A 19,155-nucleotide genomic window follows, 5' to 3' on the forward strand; every position below is an offset into this window, starting at 1 on the left:
CATAGAAATCGTGTCTCAAAAGTACAAAAGAAAAAAAAAAAACATCAGCAGCAAGTAGTTAGTTTAACCAATCCAGAGAATAAAGAAATTTTATGGAAAAATAAAGTAAAAATGAACACTGCCTAACTAAGGTTTTCATTAATCTTAAACATAGCCCAATTTCTTGCTATTTTTAGAAGAATTATTTATGTGTGTGAGTGCTTCTATTTGCATGTGTGCCTGCACGAAAGAAGAGGGCATCCGTTCCCACTACAGATGGTTGTGAGCCACCATGTGGTGGCCGGGACTCGAACCCAGGACCCCTGGAAGAGCAGCCAGTGCTCTTAACCGCTGACCACTCCTCTAGCCCCAACTCCTTGTCATTTTAAGGCTAGAGATACTGTTCTATTTCTCCTTAAACCATACACCAAACAGAAAATAGCAAGTGAAACCAAAATTTTAAATCACAAAGATAACCACAGCTCCTCAAGAATGGCCTGGGTGCCAAGAATGTAGGATCCAAAAATTGTGTATACAAAAGTCAAATCTATACTTTTTTTTTTCAAAAACAATGGATCATGTCAAAGCTTGAAAACATCACTTTCTTTGCACATGAAAAACATGTACGTTAATAAGACCTAACAGGAGATGTAAATATCTGGGTAGGGAAGGTCTACAATCACAGAACTTAGGAGGCGGAGGCAAGTGAATGCATCAAGTCCGAGCCAACGTGGGCCACACAGTAAGACCCTATCTCTGAAGAAAGACCAACTAACCAACAAGTGACCAGAGTAATCCCTGTAGCATTCTATAGCCATCTTCCAAGGTTTCAAAGATCACTTTCAGACTGTTTAACTTCAGGATGATGCAGAATGATAACAACAGCAAAGATTTGGTTTCTGATGGTGTTGACAACCTCTGAATTACTTTTATTTATTTATTTTACAGCCCGACCGCAGTTTCCCCTCCTTCCTCTCCTCCCATTCCCTCCCCCTCACCTCTGTGCCCCCAGTCTACTGTTTCTGCTGCATTACTTTTTAAGTTGTCTTTCCTATCCTTGTGAGCAAAATAAAAAATACAACACACAGATCTCACTCATTGTTTCTTTCCCTTAGCCTTTTCCTCAACTGTTAGATTTCCCCAAACACAGATGGAAATGTCCAGTATGAAGGAAGAAATGGAATGTTTTCACATTTGGTATTTAACTGGTAGCGATCCATTTTCATGATTCCATGCTGGGCTTAAACTTGCTATGCACAGTTTTTTTTTTTTTGTTAGAATTTATTTATTATGTATACAGTGTTTTTCCTACATATATGCTGCAAACCAGAAGAGGGCACCAGATCTCATTACAGATGGTTGTGAGCCACCATGTGGTTGCTGGGAATTGAACTCAGGACCTCTGGAAGAGCAATCAGTACTCTTAACCTCTGAGCCATCCCTCCAGCCCCTATGCACAGTTTCTTATGTTTGTTTTTCTGGCTATTTTAGACAAATTTCTAAAATGAATTTATGAGTTCAAGCAGTAAGACCTTTGAGAGAGTTACAAAAAATTGCATACTGCTTTTCAAAGCTAATAAATTGTACACTTTTATCTCTTTTGACAAGGTCAAATCACTGCATCCTCAAAAACATTGGACATTTTTAGTGTTATAGTATTTGTGTTCTAATAAATAAAGTTTTACTGGAGATCAGGAGGCAAAGCAGCCACCCTAGTCAGCCCCACAGGCCAGGGAGTTGTGGCACATACCTTTAATCCCAGGACTCAGAAGACAGAGTTAGATGGATCTCTTTGAGTTCAAGGCTACCCTGGGCTACAGAAAATCAATCCACAAACAGATCCAGGTGGTGATGGTTCACACCTTTAATCCCAGCTTTTGGGAATCACACACCTTTAATGGAGAGAGGTGAAGACAGGAGCAATATGACTGGGCAGAGAGTAGAATATTTTTTGTTCGTCTGAGAGTTGGTAGAGATAAGATCTCTCTAGTTGCTTGACTGCTTTGCTTTTCTGATCTTCAACTTGAACCCAATATCTATCTCTAGGTTTTTATTATTCGTGCAACAGAAATTTCTCTTCCTAAAAGAAAATCAATTTAAGCACCAAAAGGAAGACCGAAGGACTGTTGGGGGATATCAGGAACAAAGCCCGTGTCTCACCCATACTAAACAAATACTCTACACTGAGTCACAGTCTCAGTACTCAAATGTTTCATCACGAGTTTACACATTTTAAAGGTGACTGCATTTGTCTGTGCTTCAACTGTACAAACTTTTAGTCACTTTTCCAGGATCCCCTAATATTAAGTTGCTATACCTCAACATAAAACTGCTGCTTGACATACAGAAATTTAGTGTTTATACAGTCCAAAAAACCTTACTTACTGTAACTTTCCCACTATTTTTATTATTGGAAAATTCTTTTCCATTTTGACATAGCTATTGATATAGTTTCAGTGCCTTTGTTAAAGATACTACACATTTCAGACATAGACCTCAGGGAAATAGAGTTGGAACTGACCTGCGAGCCTCCTTCCCAAGGACTAGCTCTAGTAATACCTGAAGATGCTATGCAAACTGCCAAAGGAAAAGAGAAATCAACATTCCTACCCAGCTATAAAACTTAGGAACCTCAGTGATACCTTTCTGACAAGATACCCCCACGGTACAATAACAGCACAAGGGCACTTTATCATGGGAATGACCAACATCTGTCTAATAGAACTTAAGGTCTACTCAATAGGAGGGAATGCACACCCAGTACTATAAACTTAGCCAATATCTATGGCTAGAGAGGTTCAAGACCCTAGGGGAGAACCCACAATTGCCAAAATCAATATACTTTCTAGCAATACTCTAAATGCTTACTCTTATACCCAAAGATAAGCGTAACTCTCACCCCTCCACAAGAAAACCCTTCTTTTGTAGTAGAGAACATTATAGAGATATACAACTGGTCCACATGTAGAGAATATGTGACCACAGGTGCTCAGCCCCAACTGGTTTTCCTACAATGTAACTCCTACTCCTAAGGCCCAGACAAACCATGGAAGAGGAGGAAGAAAGATGGGAAGAACCAGATGACCCAGGACACTTGTTGCTAGTATCTTCTAGACATGACAGAAAAACTGTACCTATGAAATCTCAACAATAGTTACCTAAACAAGACTTGCATAGTGACACCACCAGTCGACATGCCAATGCACATGAGGGAAATTCCACAGAGCCCCACCCCTCGATGAAGAGAAGAGCTACGCACAACTCACTGTGGCTGACAGAGGGCGAATCAGTTTTTACCAAGAACGAGCATCCAGATAGGTTATCCAATCCCAAGTGGTCAGCCCTTAACACGTGTACAGCAATACTGCTAAGATTAAACCCATGGCTTTGATTGCTGGTTCCAGCCCACTCCATAGCTTTATTATGAGTCTTGCCTCATGGCAGAAGTACTGGCTGGAGTCATGTTTATTGCCACAACTCTATGGCATTTCAAGGTCTCTACCACCACCAAAAAGCATTTAAGGTTTGCAGCTAAAGCTGAGTCAGGAAGCCTCTCTTTTTTTTTCAAATATTTATTTATTTATTATGTATACAATATTCTGTCTGTGTATATGCCTGAAGGCCACAAGAGGGCACCAGACCCCATTAAAAATGCTTGTGAGCCACCATGTGGTTGCTAGGAATTGAACTCAGGATCTTTGGAAGAGCAGGCATGCTCTTAACCTCTGAGCCCCAGTAAGCCTTTCTTAAACAAGAGTGCTTGCCTCTAGCAAGCAGAGCCTACCTGAGAAAGTGCTGCTATAAGCTGTGCTTAACTCTATTCTTTTCTATCTAGAATAACTTCCCAAACAAGGTAAAAAGAAAATGAGCAGATTTTCTATGTCCATCTCCTTTGATCAACCAGACCTTGCAAAGCTGACAAACCACCCAGGACACACCCTTTTCAACTCATGTTTTAATTTCCTTCTCTGCATGGGCTTGGAAGAACAGAAACAAGCAAAAGAGCAAGCCCTTAGTGTGATTGTGCAGTTAGAGGTGGTTAACTCCTTCCCTGTCTCCCCTTTCCCTCCATAATGTTCCTACTAGAAACATGTAGACCACTTCTATAATTTGGAAAGTTCTGAGTCAAGGTGTCCACAGAATAGAGCTTCACACTTCCATGGTGTGCATGTGCACATACGGTTTTCCGCACGCTGAGCTTACGAGCTATTGGTTTCTCATCATTAGTTAAGAAGGTTTTTTTATATATATAAATTAGGTGATCTTGTTCGTTCAGCAGATCCAAGCCTCACCCTGGTCCAGCTGAAACAGTCACTGGTAGACAGGTTATGAAAGCATATGTAAGGTTTTTACTTTCCCTAGTTGCTTTGAAAACAAACCCTGGTTATAATCTAGGACATAGATGAGTGGTTCCCAACTTTCCTAATGCTGTGACCCTTTAATATAGTTCCTCATGCTGTGTTGACTCCCAACCATAAAATTATTTTCTTTTTTTTAATATTTATTTATTTATTATGTATACAATATTCTGTCTGTGTGTCTGCCTGCAGGCCAGAAGAGGGCGCCAGACCTCACGACAGATGGTTGTGAGCCACCATGGGGTTGTCGGGACTCGAACTCAGGACCTCTGGAAGAGCAGGCCGGGCGCTAACCACTGAGCCATCTCTCCAGCCCCCTCTCCTCCTCCCGTGTTATAATCATCTCTAATTCTGGGGTTAAGGGCATGCACCACGACTGTTTGGTTTCTACGGTAAACTAGTGTGGCTACTGGGATTTAAGGTGTGTGTCATTGTAACTACTGGGATTAAAGTATGTGTCATTTGCTGCATAGTCAGTAAGCCTGGCCAGTGTGGCTGTTTTACTTTTCCAAGCTTTATTTTTTATAAATACAAATAAAACGACACTACAGAAGTTTGTCTTAAGACCTGAGAAATTAGCTAAATGTGAAAACAGAAATTCTACGAATGAGGAGACCAAAAATAGTTCTCATGCACTAGTGTAGAGTTCACAATGGGAATTATTTTAATTTTGTGTTGGTTTTTATGATAAAATGTATGCATCGCCCCATTGTGAAATACATCTAAATAACTACCTCTAAATGAAGCACAGCCACACAAACTCCCGCCCAAAGCTCTAACTCTTTAGGTGCAAGGTATGCCACTTGGACAGGAATTAGTTGGGAAAATAAGATAATACCTAATTTAAAGATATGCTCACAGCAAGTTACGGGCAGAGAATATACACTTATTAGGAATAGAAGTCAGTTAGCTATATAGCTGGCTCAGTGCATGGCATTCTGAAGGGCATTGCATCAATTCCGCACACCAACATAGCATTAAGCACTGAAGGAATCCGTGAATAGCAGTTAAGTTAGTACAAACATTGCCTGCAGCTTTCTCCTGCTAACTTACATTTTCTCAGGTCGTGAAGGTCGGCCAGTTCTTTCACAGCCACTGTGCTTGGATGGCATTGCAGTATGGAACCTTTGCATATCATCTTTATATTTATAAATATCTTTAAATTGCAATGCAGTTAGCAATCTCTATCATTTGTATGCTAGATTTTTATGTCGATTGTTTTACCACTATTGGTGGTGGTGCTCTAGAGCAGTGGATCTCCACCTTCTTAAACCTGTGACCCTTTAATGTAGTTCCTTATGCTGTGGTGACCCCAAACCATATTTCACTGTGTACTGTTATTTTGTTTGTGTTTTAACAAACAAAGCTTGTCTGAAGATCGTAGTGCAAAGCTAAACCACTTGAACCCAGGGAGTGGGGGCTCACACCTTTAATCCCAGCACTAGGGAGGTAGATAGGACTAGACAGGACTATAAAGAGGGAGGAATCAAGAGCACTGCAGTCTGAAGGTTTAGTGGAGACAGATACAGTCTGGAGATGCAGTCTAAGGACAGGATTGCCCCTTGGTTTGTGCACTGGTAGAAGTAAAAACTCTCTAGTGGCTGGCACTCTGCTTCTCTGATCTTCAGCATTAACACCCAGGATCTGACTCTCAGTTTTTATTATTAATAAAAATTAGAATTCATGCTTACATCATGGCTACTTCATAACTACAATTTTGCTACTGTTAAGGATTGTAAAGAAAATATCTGATATGCGGGATATCGTGTCCACTGTGAAAGGGTCATTCATCCCCAGGAGGTCATGACCTTTGACCACGAGCTGGAATCTTGTAAAGCAGCCCTCTACCACTGAGCTACACTTACCACCGCACTTTTTCTTATTTTCTTTCTTTCTTTCTTTCTTTCTTTCTTTCTTTCTTTCTTTTTTTCTTTCTTTCTTTCTTTTGGTTTTTCGAGACACGGTTTCTCTGTGGCTTTGGAGCCTGTCCTAGAACTAGCTTTGTAGACCAGGCTGGTCTCGAACTCACAGAGATCCGCCTGCCTCTGCCTCCCAAGTGCTTGGATTAAAGGCGTACGCCACCACTACCAGGCTCCTATTCTTATTTCCAGGGCCACAAACAACTTCGACTGTTCCACACAGTAGTACAATGATGACAGTTAACAAAAGTTTAGTGAAATGTCTCCAAGTCAATAGCAGAGAGGATTTTGAAAGTTCCTAGCACAAACAAAAAAAATATTCTGGCCTTTAGGCATACACGCCAACAGAATATTCTATATATAATAAATAAATATTTTTAAAAAAATAATAATCTCACTTATGAACATAGATATGCAAAAGTACTCAATAATATGCTAGCAAACTAAATACAAGAACACATCAAAAAAATCCTTCATTATCAAGTCAGCTTGATCCCAGAGATGCAAGAATGGTACAACATAAAAAAAATCTATTGATATAATCCATCATGTAAATAAAATGAAAGAAAATAACTGTATGACCAACTCATTAGATGTTGAAAAAGCATTTAACAAAATCTGATACACCTTCACGATGAAGATCTTGGAGAGATCAGTGGTACAAGAAACATATCTAAACAATATAAAAGCACCTGTCAGAATGGCTAAGTCCAAAAACACCAATGATACCGTAAGCTAAAGAGGATGTGAAATAACTATTCAGAATACAAACTTGTGCAACCACTTTCAAAATCACTATGGCTGTTTCACAGAAAACTGGCAATCAACATACCCAAAAATCCAGAAATACCACTCTTGGCATTATAACAAAAAGACGCGCAATCATACTGCAGAGATATATGTTCAACTATGTTCATAGAAGCATTTTTTGTAATAGTCAGAACCTGGAAACACCCTGAATACCCCTCAACTGAAGAATGGATAAAGAAAATGTGGAACATTCATATAGTTTGATTATTACTCAGTGGTAAAAAAACAAAAATATTTGAAATTCTGCATGCAAATGGATGAAACTAGAAAACACTGTTCTGAGTGAGGTAACTCAGACCCCAAAAGATGAATATGGTATTATGTACTCACTCATAAGTGGATATTAGCTATAAACAAAGGATATTGACCCTATAGTTCATGATCCTAGAAGCTAAGTAACAAAGTAAACCCTAAGAAAAACATATAGATCCACTTGGAAATTCAAAATATACAAGATCAGCCACAAATTAGAAGATAATAAGGGGTGTCATGGTAAGGCTTGGGGATAGGAAAGAGAATGTTGAAACAGGATTAATAGTCATGTAATTCAGTAACTAGGGATTTATATTAGGGCACATCAAAGATTTCTCAAACTGTTTATCTCAGGGTGTATATTTAAAACCAGTAATAACAGTCCTGTTAGGCAGGGCCACATTTTACTCAGATCTATTTTGGTTGAACTACTGTAACTATAGCAATTTGGCTTTATGACAAGATATGTTTTTTATCCAGATTTTTGATTATATGGCATGTGGAAAACAAGAAATGGCCATCCGGGACATTTATGGAGTGTCTAAAATTGATTACCTAATTACTAATTAGGTAATTAATACATAGCTAAACACTGCTAATCTCAACTACTGTTGAAGTAGGAACCTTCTCAACCACTGTCCTTTCTCTCACTTTCTGCACTGTGAATCTACCAGCTTCAAGCTTGACCTATGTACTCAGTTCTTGCACAGATTATTTTTCATTTATAAGCAACAATAAAAAACAGAGATACTGGAGGTCACTCACTACATGGTCTATTTATCCTTTTGACAGACCAGTCAAGTCCTGAAGGGGTTGCAGGACTACCTACCCAGCACTGGGCAGCAGAAGGAGGATTAGGAGTTTAAAGCAATTATCAAGTACATAGCATGAGGCAACAACATGTCCTACTAGCTTGCATAGGATCCAATCTTATGGAGACCCTTTTTAAAATTTAATCTCACATGACTTTAGCTTATTTCAAGCTGCCAGTAAACTATCCAGCACACAGTGGTCTAAATTCAGAGACTTTGACTAACTCTGACCATTTAGCTGAAACCACTGTGTGCAGTTCAACTGCAGCTTCCTTGTCCCAGATGTTGACACTGCATATACAAACTATCAACCTCAGCTTCCTCCTTCCAAGAGAGCTAAGGCTGAACCAGAGACTGCATTTCTAAAACCTTCTAGGCAAGACTGAGACTAGTCCTTGAACTAGATTTGAGCATTAATTACATAAATTGCACTTTTCTCCCATAAATCTTAGCATTTCAAGTGAAAAACTACTCTGGATAGTCAATGTAGTGATTTGATCTCTGAATAAGTTGAGGCTCAAATGGCAAACATAAGGAACAACAGCAAAAATGGATTTGCTGACAGTTGGCTTCAAAAGGAAACAGTTAAAATAACAGCAGCCTAGTGGCAGCCAGCAGCCTTGGAGGCTCTTACTACTATTCTCTTCCCAGGTAAGGACACAGGCACAGTGTCCTTTACCAATTACCCACAATTACAAGCCTCCAACTACAATTCCAAGGCTTGTTCTCTTGTTGGAACTCACCTGCCACCTGCCAGTGCACCCTGTAGCAGAGCATGGGACCAGGAGGAACCAAGGTACCATGGAGACGGGACTATCTACAGAAGCATTCCCTGCATCTTTGCTTCTGTGCCTTCAGCATTTCTTTCCAAGGCTCTATTCAGGAAAAACCTTACTGAGAAGTCAAGGGTTTCAGTTTTCCTTACCAACACTGCTGCTTTATTTTTGTCAATTCAAAGTTCACTAAATTTACAAACCACATTTTAGGGACTCTGACTTGTAACACCTTAAATCCATCCATTGCCAAATACTCAACTAATACATAAGTTCCTCTGGGATTTGGCTCTTTGTTTTTGTTTACATGGCAATGGACTAAACCCAGGGACTCACACATGCCAAGCATGGCATTCGGAAGGGCATTGCATCAATTCTGAGCACCAACATAGCATTAAGCACTGAAGGGATCCGTGAATCGCAGTTAAGTTAGCACAAACAGTACCTGCAGCTTTATTTTTCTCAGGTTGTGAAGGTCGGCCAGTTCTTTCACGGCCACTGTGCTTGGATGGCATTGCAGTACAGAACCTTTGCATATCATCTTTATATTTATAAATATCTTTACATTGCAACGCAGTTAGCAATCTCTATCGTTTGTATGCTAGATTTTTTTTAAATCTTTTTTTTAATTGAGAAAATGAGAAAAAAAAAACAAGTTTCCACCTCCTTTGTATGCTAGATTTTTATGTCGATGCAATCTCTATCATTTTTTATAAATATCTTTAAATTGCAACGCAGTTAGCCATCTCTATCGTTTGTATGCTAGATTTTTATTATGTAGATTGTTTCTTTTTTTTTCCTTTTTGTTTTTTCTTTTTTCTTCCTTTCTTTTTTCGTTTTTTTTTTTAATGTAGATTGTTTGACCACTATGGGTGGTGGTGCTCTAGAGCAGTGGATCTCCACCTTCTTAAATCTGTGACCCTTTAATGTAGTTCCTTACGCTGTGATGACCCCAGACCACATTTCACTGTGTACTGTGATTTTGTTTGTGTTTTAACAAACAAAGCTTGCCCCTCGGTTTGGGCCCTGGTAGAAGGAAAAACTCTCTAGTGGCTGGCCCTCTGCTTCTCTGGTCTTCAGCATTAACATCCAGTATCTGACTCTCAGGTTTTTTGTTTTTTTGTATTATTTTTAATTTTTTTTCAGTTTTTATTATTAATAAGAATTAGGATTCATGCTTACATCATGGCTGCTTCATAACTGCAATTTTGCTACTGTTAAGAAAATAAAATTGTAAAGAAAATATCTGATATGTGTCCCCTGTGAAAGGGTCATTCAGCCCCAGGAGGTCAGGACCCATGGGCTTTGAACCATGAGCTGGAATCTTGTAAAGCAGCCCCCTACCACTGAGCTACACTCAGCTGCCGCACTTATTCTTATTTTCTTTCTTTCTTTCTTTTTTTTTGAGGGGGGTTTTTCGAGACAGGATTTCTCTGTGGCTTTGGAGCCTATCCTGGAACTAGCTCTTGTAGACCAGGGTGGACTCGAACTCAGATCCGCCTGCCTCTGCCTCCAGAGTGCTGGGATTAAAGGCATCGCCTGGCTTTCTTTCTTATTTTTTTTTGCCTGTCCTGGAACTAGCTCTTGTAGACCAGGCTGGTCTCGAACTCACAGAGATCCACCTGCCTCTGCCTCCCGAGTGCTGGGATTAAAGGCATGCACTACCACTACCAGGCTCCTATTCTTATTTCCAGGGGCACAAACATTCAGGTTTTGTAATATCAGGGGATTATGAGGAACAACTTCTACTGTTCCACACAGTAGTACAATGATGACAGTTAACAAAAGTTTAGTGAAATGTCTCCAAGTCGACAGCAGAGAGGATTTTGAAAGTTCCTAGCACAAACAAAAAAAAATATTGGAGGTGATGGATACACCAGTTACTGTGACATGATCATGAACACTGTGTCCATGCATTGAGATAGCTCACAATAGCCCATAGCTATAACTCTTATGTAGCTAATAAAACCAAATATAGCCAAGAGTGGTCATATACATCTCAAACCCAGCATTTGGGAGGCAGAAGAAGGTGGGGTTTTTTTTGTTTTTTTTTTTGTTTTGTTTTGTTTTTTGGGGTTTTTTTTTTTTCTTTTTCTTTTTTTTTTTTTTTTTTTTTTGGTTTTTCGAGACAGGGTTTCTCTGTGGCTTTGGAGCCTGTCCTGGAACTAGCTCTGTAGACCAGGCTGGTCTTGAACTCATATATTAACCCAGAAAATGCTCTTATCTCTCCTTTGAAGCAGTTTAACTTAACAATACCTTGTCAAAATAACTTCAGAGAAGGACCCTAGCATTATTAACCATCTGGAGGTGGAGTGGGTACATCACCTGAGGATCGGTGAGTGACACGTGCTTGCACAACCGTGTTGAGCCTTTCACTGTGCTGGTGCTCTGACATGGGGATCAGACAAAAACTATCAGGATCAGTTTTCAGGAAACTGGAGACAGGCAGATGTCTGTGAGTTCAAGGCCAGCCTGGTTTACGTAGTGAGTACCAAGACAGCCGAAGCTATGTAATGAGACCTTATCTCTCAACGATGTTTTCTTCATTTTACTGGCACACATACAGGTTTCTTTTAGTCTTTAAAACCAAATCTCACTTCTAAGACAAAGTGTGAGGTAGTCCCTTCTACTGCTAAATTATATAGAAGACAATTTTAATCATGTTGTCCTGTAGACAGAGCAAGGGTACCATTTGCTAAAAGTAATGGAGAAACTCGGGCACTTTGAGGACTCCTCAGAATAGCTACCTTATTTCCTTTGGAGGGAAACTGTAAAAGAGAAAGCATCAACTGAGGCCTGTTAGAAATCAGTAACCCTGGCATGCATGCTGCTTAGGTTTCATCAACTGTGACATCGAGAAAATGACTTTAGAATATAAGTTTATGCTGAAATAAGAAAACCACCTAGTTCAGAGATCAGTTTCCTCCCTCTTGTTGTTATGGCTACATGGAATGCACTTTTGCATTACGAAAGATGTCTGAGAGGTAGCATAACTACCAACCACCCGTCCCTTCCTAAAAACTAATAAATATTGCAGAAACTCAAGAATGACCCAACATATTACCAAGTGGTCCTTCTGAGTTGTTGTGCCAGGATTACTAATTTCTAATAGGCCTCTGCTGTCGCTTCCCTCGACCCTAGTTATCCTCTTCAGGGAGAAGGCAGGTGAGATTCATCTTGATTCACCCCGTTGTCGACCAAATGTGGAAAATTCTTTAAGCACGGCTACTTTTCCATTTTGTCTACACACTGAAATCATCTGAGGAACTTTCAAAACCTTAACGCCCAAGTCACACCCCAACCATGCACATCATAATATCTAAGGGGTGGGTGGGGCCAGTCACCTATACTTTAAAAAGTGTCCAGTATGGTCCAAGATGAAGCCAAGGTTGATACCTGCTATGCTGGATCGCCCCTCTTGATTTCGAGTGACTTCTGCCATAAGTGAAATCAGAAAAGCCAACCTGGAGCAAGTCAGAACCACAGCCATGCTCAGAAGGTACAGTGGGATCCCAAACACGGGGACAGCACAAGTGCTGCGCTGAGCTCCACCAAGGGTTACCCCGCGCCTCACTGGAGGACCATGCTTTCAAACAGCTTGCCCTTCCAGCAAAAATAAGTCGGCTAATTGGGACACCTGGCTCGAGCACGAGGGCCTTGCTCGCAGGTGGGCCCCGCTCAGCCCTAGTGATGCCCCACCTCTAGCCACGCCCTAAGTACACCTTTATGGCACAACAGGACTTAATGGGGTTTTGACACTGGCATGGTATGCTCCTCCCTCTGGGCCTCTCCGCTGCCGCCCCGCGCCCTCCCTCAGCACCGTGTGACCCTGTTCACCCTCCGCCCCCTCCGCGCCCCGTACCAGCTCCAGCGGCGGTTGCAGGTCACAGGTGGTGCTTTCTCCGCTGTTTATCCACTGTTCTGTTAATATTTCGGCATTTTTTATTTTGCCACAGGGGCCCGGGCATCATGGGAAATCGAGTTCCCTTTGCATTCTGCACATTCACGGACTACAGGAAAAATGGCCGCCGCAGGGAATCATGGGAGACGTAGTCCAGAGCCCCGGGGAGTGGCGCGGCCATCCCTCCGTGACGAGGGGTGTGGGGGCGGGGCGCCCACACGTGCGGACACGCCGCGGGGAGAACCCAGGCCCCTCCCCCGGACCCCAGCCGCGATTAGTACCCAAGAGAGAACAGGGTGGTGGTGGCGCAGGCCTTTAATCCCAGCACTCAGGAGGCAGAGGCAGGTGTATCTCTTTGAGTTCAAGGCCAGGCAGTTCCAGATAGCAGAGCTAAGAGACTTCTGGATTAGGCATTCGAATGTGGGGTCTTCCATTTAAATGAAGTTCGAAGGACAGAGAGAGTGAGGTACGGAGTCCTGTGCATCATTCACAATGATGTTTCCGTGCTGGTCCCAAATCACCACCCATGCGGTTTCTGGAGTCCTTTAGGGGCTGTTCTGAAGTGCACCAACTAGATATTTACTAATGCTAATGGCGTTTGGTTCTTGTTTTGGGTTTGGGGAAGGGGGAACCGAGGGAGCCTTGCATGTGTATTTTAGACATATAGACACCACCATGTCAAAAGACCCAATGCCTCAGTTCCGCGGGAATAGATGAACTTCCCTCCACCCCACCAGCACAGGGAGCTTCAGTGTAGTGATGTTTTGTTTGGTTTTGTGTTTTTTCTTCAGCTTTCACCCCTGATAAGTGACTTCAGCTGTTTCTTATATAGAGCAATTAGAAGCCAGGTGGTAGTGATGCACACTTTAAATCCCAGCATTCGGGAGGCAGAAGCAGGCGGATCTCAGAGGAGGTCACCAGTTTCAGTCAAGGTAAGGGAATACTGTGGGAGTGTGTTGGTCTGTCTATGTGTGACACTGTTCGCCCTCCGCCCATAAAAGCAAGAAGAGTTAAGGGACCCTTCCATTTAAGGTCACTGAGTTCAGACTGGCAAAACCAAGAATCCCATCTGATACCCAGATCACCCTCCCTGCACAAACTCTCATTCCATAGTCTTCAGCTCCTCAAAAACTCATTCAGTCTTCAAAATGAGTTCGATGTGTCAGAGTGTGAAGCCAAACAGAGAACAAAAGATATGTGTTCAGCCGTGCTGTTTCTAATCAACACCCTGGCTTTGGTGCACACCCACCATTAAAATCACATAAAATGGCAATAAAGTTCTCCACAATATATCACTCACAGTATGATCCATTCTTCTGAGTCACTGGTCCTCTTTCAGCACGAAACATGGTATGATTACTCTACCGAGCTGTACCATATCCTAAAGCCTGCAAGTATTAGCCATATACTCATAAAAGGCATTTGTAAGAAGAGTTTGATACAAAGGTAGCTTTTCCATAACTAAATCTCACTGATCTCCCTAGGAAGCACAAATAACTCTAATACCCAAGTGCCAGTATTGAAGTTACCCCAAATTTTAGTGATTGGCCATTAAAGCAAGAAATGTTAAGGGACCCATCCAAGGTCACTGAGTTCGGACTGGCAACTGATACCCAGATCACACTCCCTGCACAAACTCTCATTCTATTGCCTTCAGCTCCTCAAAAACTCGTTCAGTCCTCAGAATGAGTACAATGCCTCTGAGTGTAATACCCAAGGGCCAATATTGCACTGACCCCAAATTTTAGTGATTGGCCATTGAACCTAGAAAAGTGACCTTCCATTTAAGGTCACTGAATTCGGACTGGCAACACCAAGAATCCCATCTCATACACAGATCACAATCCCTGCACAAACTCTCATTCTATTGCCTTCAGCTCCTCAAAAACTCGTTCAGTCCTCAAAATGAGTTCAATGCTTCTGAGTGTGAAGCCAAACAGAGAACAAACGATATGTGTTCATCCGTGCTGTTTCTAAAAAACACCCTGGCTTTGGTGAACAACCAACATTAAAATCACTTAAAAATGCCAATAACTTCTTCCACAATATATAAATTACAGTATGATCTACATTTTATGAGTCATTGGTCCTCTTTCAACACACATGGCATGAATCCTTTACCGAGCTGTACTATATCCTGAAGCCATCATGTATTTGCCACATAATTATAGAAGGCATTTGTGCGAAGGGTTCGATTCAAAAGGAGCTTTCCCATAACTAAATCTCAACGATGTCGCTTGGAGGCCCAAATAAATGTAATACCCCAGTGCCAATACTGCAGTGACCACAAATTTTTTAGTGATTCGCCATTAAACCCAGAAGAGTTAAAGGACCCTTCCATTTAAGGTCACTGAGTTCGGACTGGCAACACCAAGAATCCCATCTCATACACAGATCACCCTCCCTGCACAAACTCTCATTCCATAGTCTTCAGCTCCTCAAAAACTCATTCAGTCCTCAAAATGAGTTCAATGCATCTGAGTGTGAAGTAAAGCAGAGGAGAACAAACGATATGTGTTCATCCGTGCTGTTTCTAATCAACACCCTCGCATTGGTGCACACACCCAACATTAAAATCACTTAAAATGCCAATGAGGTCTTCCACAATATATCACTCACAGAATGATCCTTCTGAGTCACTGGTCCTCTTTCAACACAAAACATGGTATGATTACTCTACCGAGCTGTACCATATCCTAAAGCCTGCAAGTATTAGCCATACACTCATAAAAGGCATTTGTAAGAAGAGTTCGATACAAAGGTAGCTTTTCCATAACTAAATCTCACTGATCTCCCTAGGAAGCACAAATAACTCTAATACCCAAGTGCCAATATTGAAGTTACCCCAAATTTTAGTGATTGGCCATTAAAGCAAGAAATGTTAAGGGACCCATCCAAGGTCACTGAGTTCGGCCTGGCAACTGATACCCAGATCACACTCCCTGCACAAACTCTCATTCTATTGCCTTCAGCTCCTCAAAAACTCGTTCAGTCCTCAGAATGAGTACAATGCCTCTGAGTGTAATACCCAAGGGCCAATATTGCACTGACCCCAAATTTTAGTGATTGGCCATTAAACCTAGAAAAGTTAAGGGACCCTTCCATTTAAGGTCACTGAATTCGGACTGGCAACACCAAGAATCCCATCTCATACACAGATCACAATCCCTGCACAAACTCTCATTCTATTGCCTTCAGCTCCTCAAAAACTCGTTCAGTCCTCAAAATGAGTTCAATGCTTCTGAGTGTGAAGCCAAACAGAGAACAAACGATATGTGTTCATCCGTGCTGTTTCTAAAAAACACCCTGGCTTTGGTGAACAACCAACATTAAAATCACTTAAAAATGCCAATAACTTCTTCCACAATATATAAATTACAGTATGATCTACATCTTATGAGTCATTGGTCCTCTTTCAACACACATGGCATGAATCCTTTACCGAGCTGTACTATATCCTGAAGCCATCATGTATTTGCCACATAATTATAGAAGGCATTTGTGCGAAGGGTTCGATTCAAAAGGAGCTTTCCCATAACTAAATCTCAACGATCTCTCTTGGAAGCCCAAATAAATGTAATACCCCAGTGCCAATACTGCAGTGACCACAAATTTTTAGTGATTCGCCATTAAACCCAGAAGAGTTAAAGGACCCTTCCATTTAAGGTCACTGAGTTCGGACTGGCAACACCAAGAATCCCATCTCATACACAGATCACCCTCCCTGCACAAACTCTCATTCCATAGTCTTCAGCTCCTCGAATTGGCTATATTACTTGCCTCTTTGATTGCTCTGCTTACACTCTTGAGTACTTGACCAACTACTGCATCCTATTGGAATTCTTCCCTTTCGAAAAGAAGAAGGATCAAATGAAGAAATGAATGAAGGAAAGACAGACAAAAAGAAGAAAGGAAGAAAGAGTGCTGGTAAGGTCAAGACCAGAGAAAAACAGGGATCCTCTCTGCTTCATAAGAAAAACCAGTGAGGTAACTGGAAGTAGGGTCAGGAGACAGGAATTAAATAGGGTAGTATCACCTGATTTCTTAGCACTGATACCTGAATTAGATAGGGTAGTATCACCTGATTTCTTAGCACTGATACCTGAACCTCCTTTCAGGCAAATCAAATTAGCATTTGAGCATAAGATCCAAAATTCACTCACTCTCTCTCCCTCGCTCTGTGTGTTTGTGTGTGTGGGTGTGGGTGGGGGTATTGTGAGGTTGTAGTGGTGTGTGTGGTATGTAAGCTCCTAGTATGATTTCCTGATGTGTCCAGGAAGGAGAACCTCCACACCAGATGATCAAATGTGTGTGTGTACGTGTGTCTGTGCACAGTCACGCGTGTCTCTGCACATTTGAGGTTGATGCCTATATACAGGTTTGAGTGTGTTTTCTCGTGTCTTGTCCACTTTTTTTCTGAGACAGAGTCTTTCATTGGCCTGAAGCTCACAAAATAGGGTAAGCTGTCTGAGCAGTAAACCCCAGGAACATTACGTATCCACAGTTTTGTGCTGGGATTCCACAACTGGAGTTTTATGTACATTCTGGGGATTGCAAATCAAGCACCTTGTTAATTGAGCTTTTCCCTCAAATCCTAGGATGAAGTTTTAATTGGGATACAAAATAATCAGTTAGAAATGTGGTTTTTAAAAAGTGGATTTATTTTTTTTAAAAAAGGTGGGTGGGGTGTATTCTGAAAACATTGACTTTGATCCTGAGTTCTAAGTGTTTTCCAAATCAGCTAGGGCTCCAAAAGACCAAGGTATTATTCCACCAAAACCCAAGTTGGTGAGCCAAAGAGTTTAAAACTTACAGCTAACAGATGAGGAGTTACTTACAGGAGCAAAGCAGCGACACCACAGAAAGTCTGACTGCAGCAAGGAAAGATTCCTTCTCTGTAGCCAGATAGATGGAAGTGCCTGCCCGTCAGTCGACCGTTCACACTCTCAGTACTCCAGTGTCTCCAGAGGCTACAGAAACACAAGTAACTGGGTCAGAATCACACACAGATGACAAGGAAATACTTCGGTGAGAGTCTAATAACTCCCACTCCAGGTTAAATGCCCTTGTATAAAGAACCATCAGCAGGCCGGTGGTGGTAGGGTGTGTAACAAGGAAGCTCAGTAAGTCGTGGAAAGCAAGCCTGTAAGCAGCATTCCTGCCATGGCCTCTGTATACTGGTATATTTGTGTTAAAATGAATAAAGCTTGCCTGAAAATAAGCGGGCAAAGCAGCCACACTCCTCAGCTATACAGGACCGCGGTGGGGTGGGGGGAGCAAAACTTTAATCCCAGTGCTCAGGAGGCAGAGGCAGGCAAGTCTCTGAGTTCAAGGCTATTCTGGGCTATACAAGATTGATCCAGAAACAGATATCAGTGTTTGGGAATCACACATGTTTAATCCCAGTACTGGAGAAGGGGAGACAGGAGCAATATGAAGAGCAGAGAGAGGAATATAAAGGGGGAGAGACAGGAACTCAGGAGTGTGGAGTCTGATAATTTGTGGAGACAGGATCATCACCTTGAGTCTGAAGACTTGGTAGAGGTCAAAGGTCTCTCTAGTGGTTGGCTGCTTTGTATTTCTGATCTTCAGCTTGGACCCCAATACCTGCCTCTGGGTTTTTATGATTCTGCTACACCTCTGCTTTGATTTCTGCTTCGAGATTCCTTCCTTGATTTCCTTACATGATGGACTAAAACTGGAAACTTAAATAAAGCCTTTCAATTTGATTTTGACCATAGTGATTACAATTTAAAACTAATACAGCATATTCCCAAGTGGGGGATAAACCAGACACCCTTAAATCTCATATATGGGCCATCCATAATCTTCAGCGTGACACATACCCTGCATTAAGAGCCCCAAACCACCATTAAGGCCACTTGCTTTGAAGAATTTTTTTTTTAATTTTAGAGATTTATTTTACGAAAAAGTTGCAAACATAAGACAGAATATTCCCAAATGCCCTGAACCTGGTTGATTCTTTTGTTACGATTTTGAGTGGATGTGTCACAATTGTTGAGCCAATCAAGGCATTCCTAATTACTAAATCCATGGTTTATTCAGATATCCTTATCTTTTACCATTACTCTTTACCATTGTCCATTAGTGTCTCCCACGAAGACACTAATTCATACAGCAGTGGTTCCCATGGCTTTTTGTAAGACATATATTTGTGTTGAGGAATCATTTCTACTTCTAGGGTAAAATGAAACGTTAGTGTGTTGCATCCTTCCCTACTGTCTTTATCTCAATGGAGTCACCTTTGGGAAGACCATGAGAAGTTCTTTTCTGAAGTACATCACCTCCATCAAGGTTGCAGAGAACATCAAGTTCTTCATGTTGTATATT

The 19,155-nt window shown here is 41.5% G+C and overlaps 1 long non-coding RNA gene across 7 annotated transcripts in view; it reads right to left on the reverse strand.

The window, feature by feature from the left end:
- LOC142836401 (uncharacterized) overlaps window positions 1-18,681 on the reverse strand; it is a 62,004-nt gene extending 43,323 nt beyond the window's left edge. For 3 of the 7 annotated variants that reach the window (XR_012908067.1, XR_012908063.1, XR_012908062.1), the window contains exon 1: window positions 17,643-18,680. This is a non-coding gene — a long non-coding RNA (uncharacterized LOC142836401). Of the gene's footprint in view, window positions 1-17,642 lie in introns of all 7 variants that reach the window. The other 4 variants (XR_012908065.1, XR_012908066.1, XR_012908068.1 and 1 more) reach the window with 2 other exon arrangements.
- Window positions 18,682-19,155: the final 474 nt, after the last annotated feature.

This window comes from Microtus pennsylvanicus, chromosome 16 (genome assembly GCF_037038515.1).
Source record: "Microtus pennsylvanicus isolate mMicPen1 chromosome 16, mMicPen1.hap1, whole genome shotgun sequence".
Lineage (NCBI taxonomy): Eukaryota > Metazoa > Chordata > Mammalia > Rodentia > Cricetidae > Microtus > Microtus pennsylvanicus.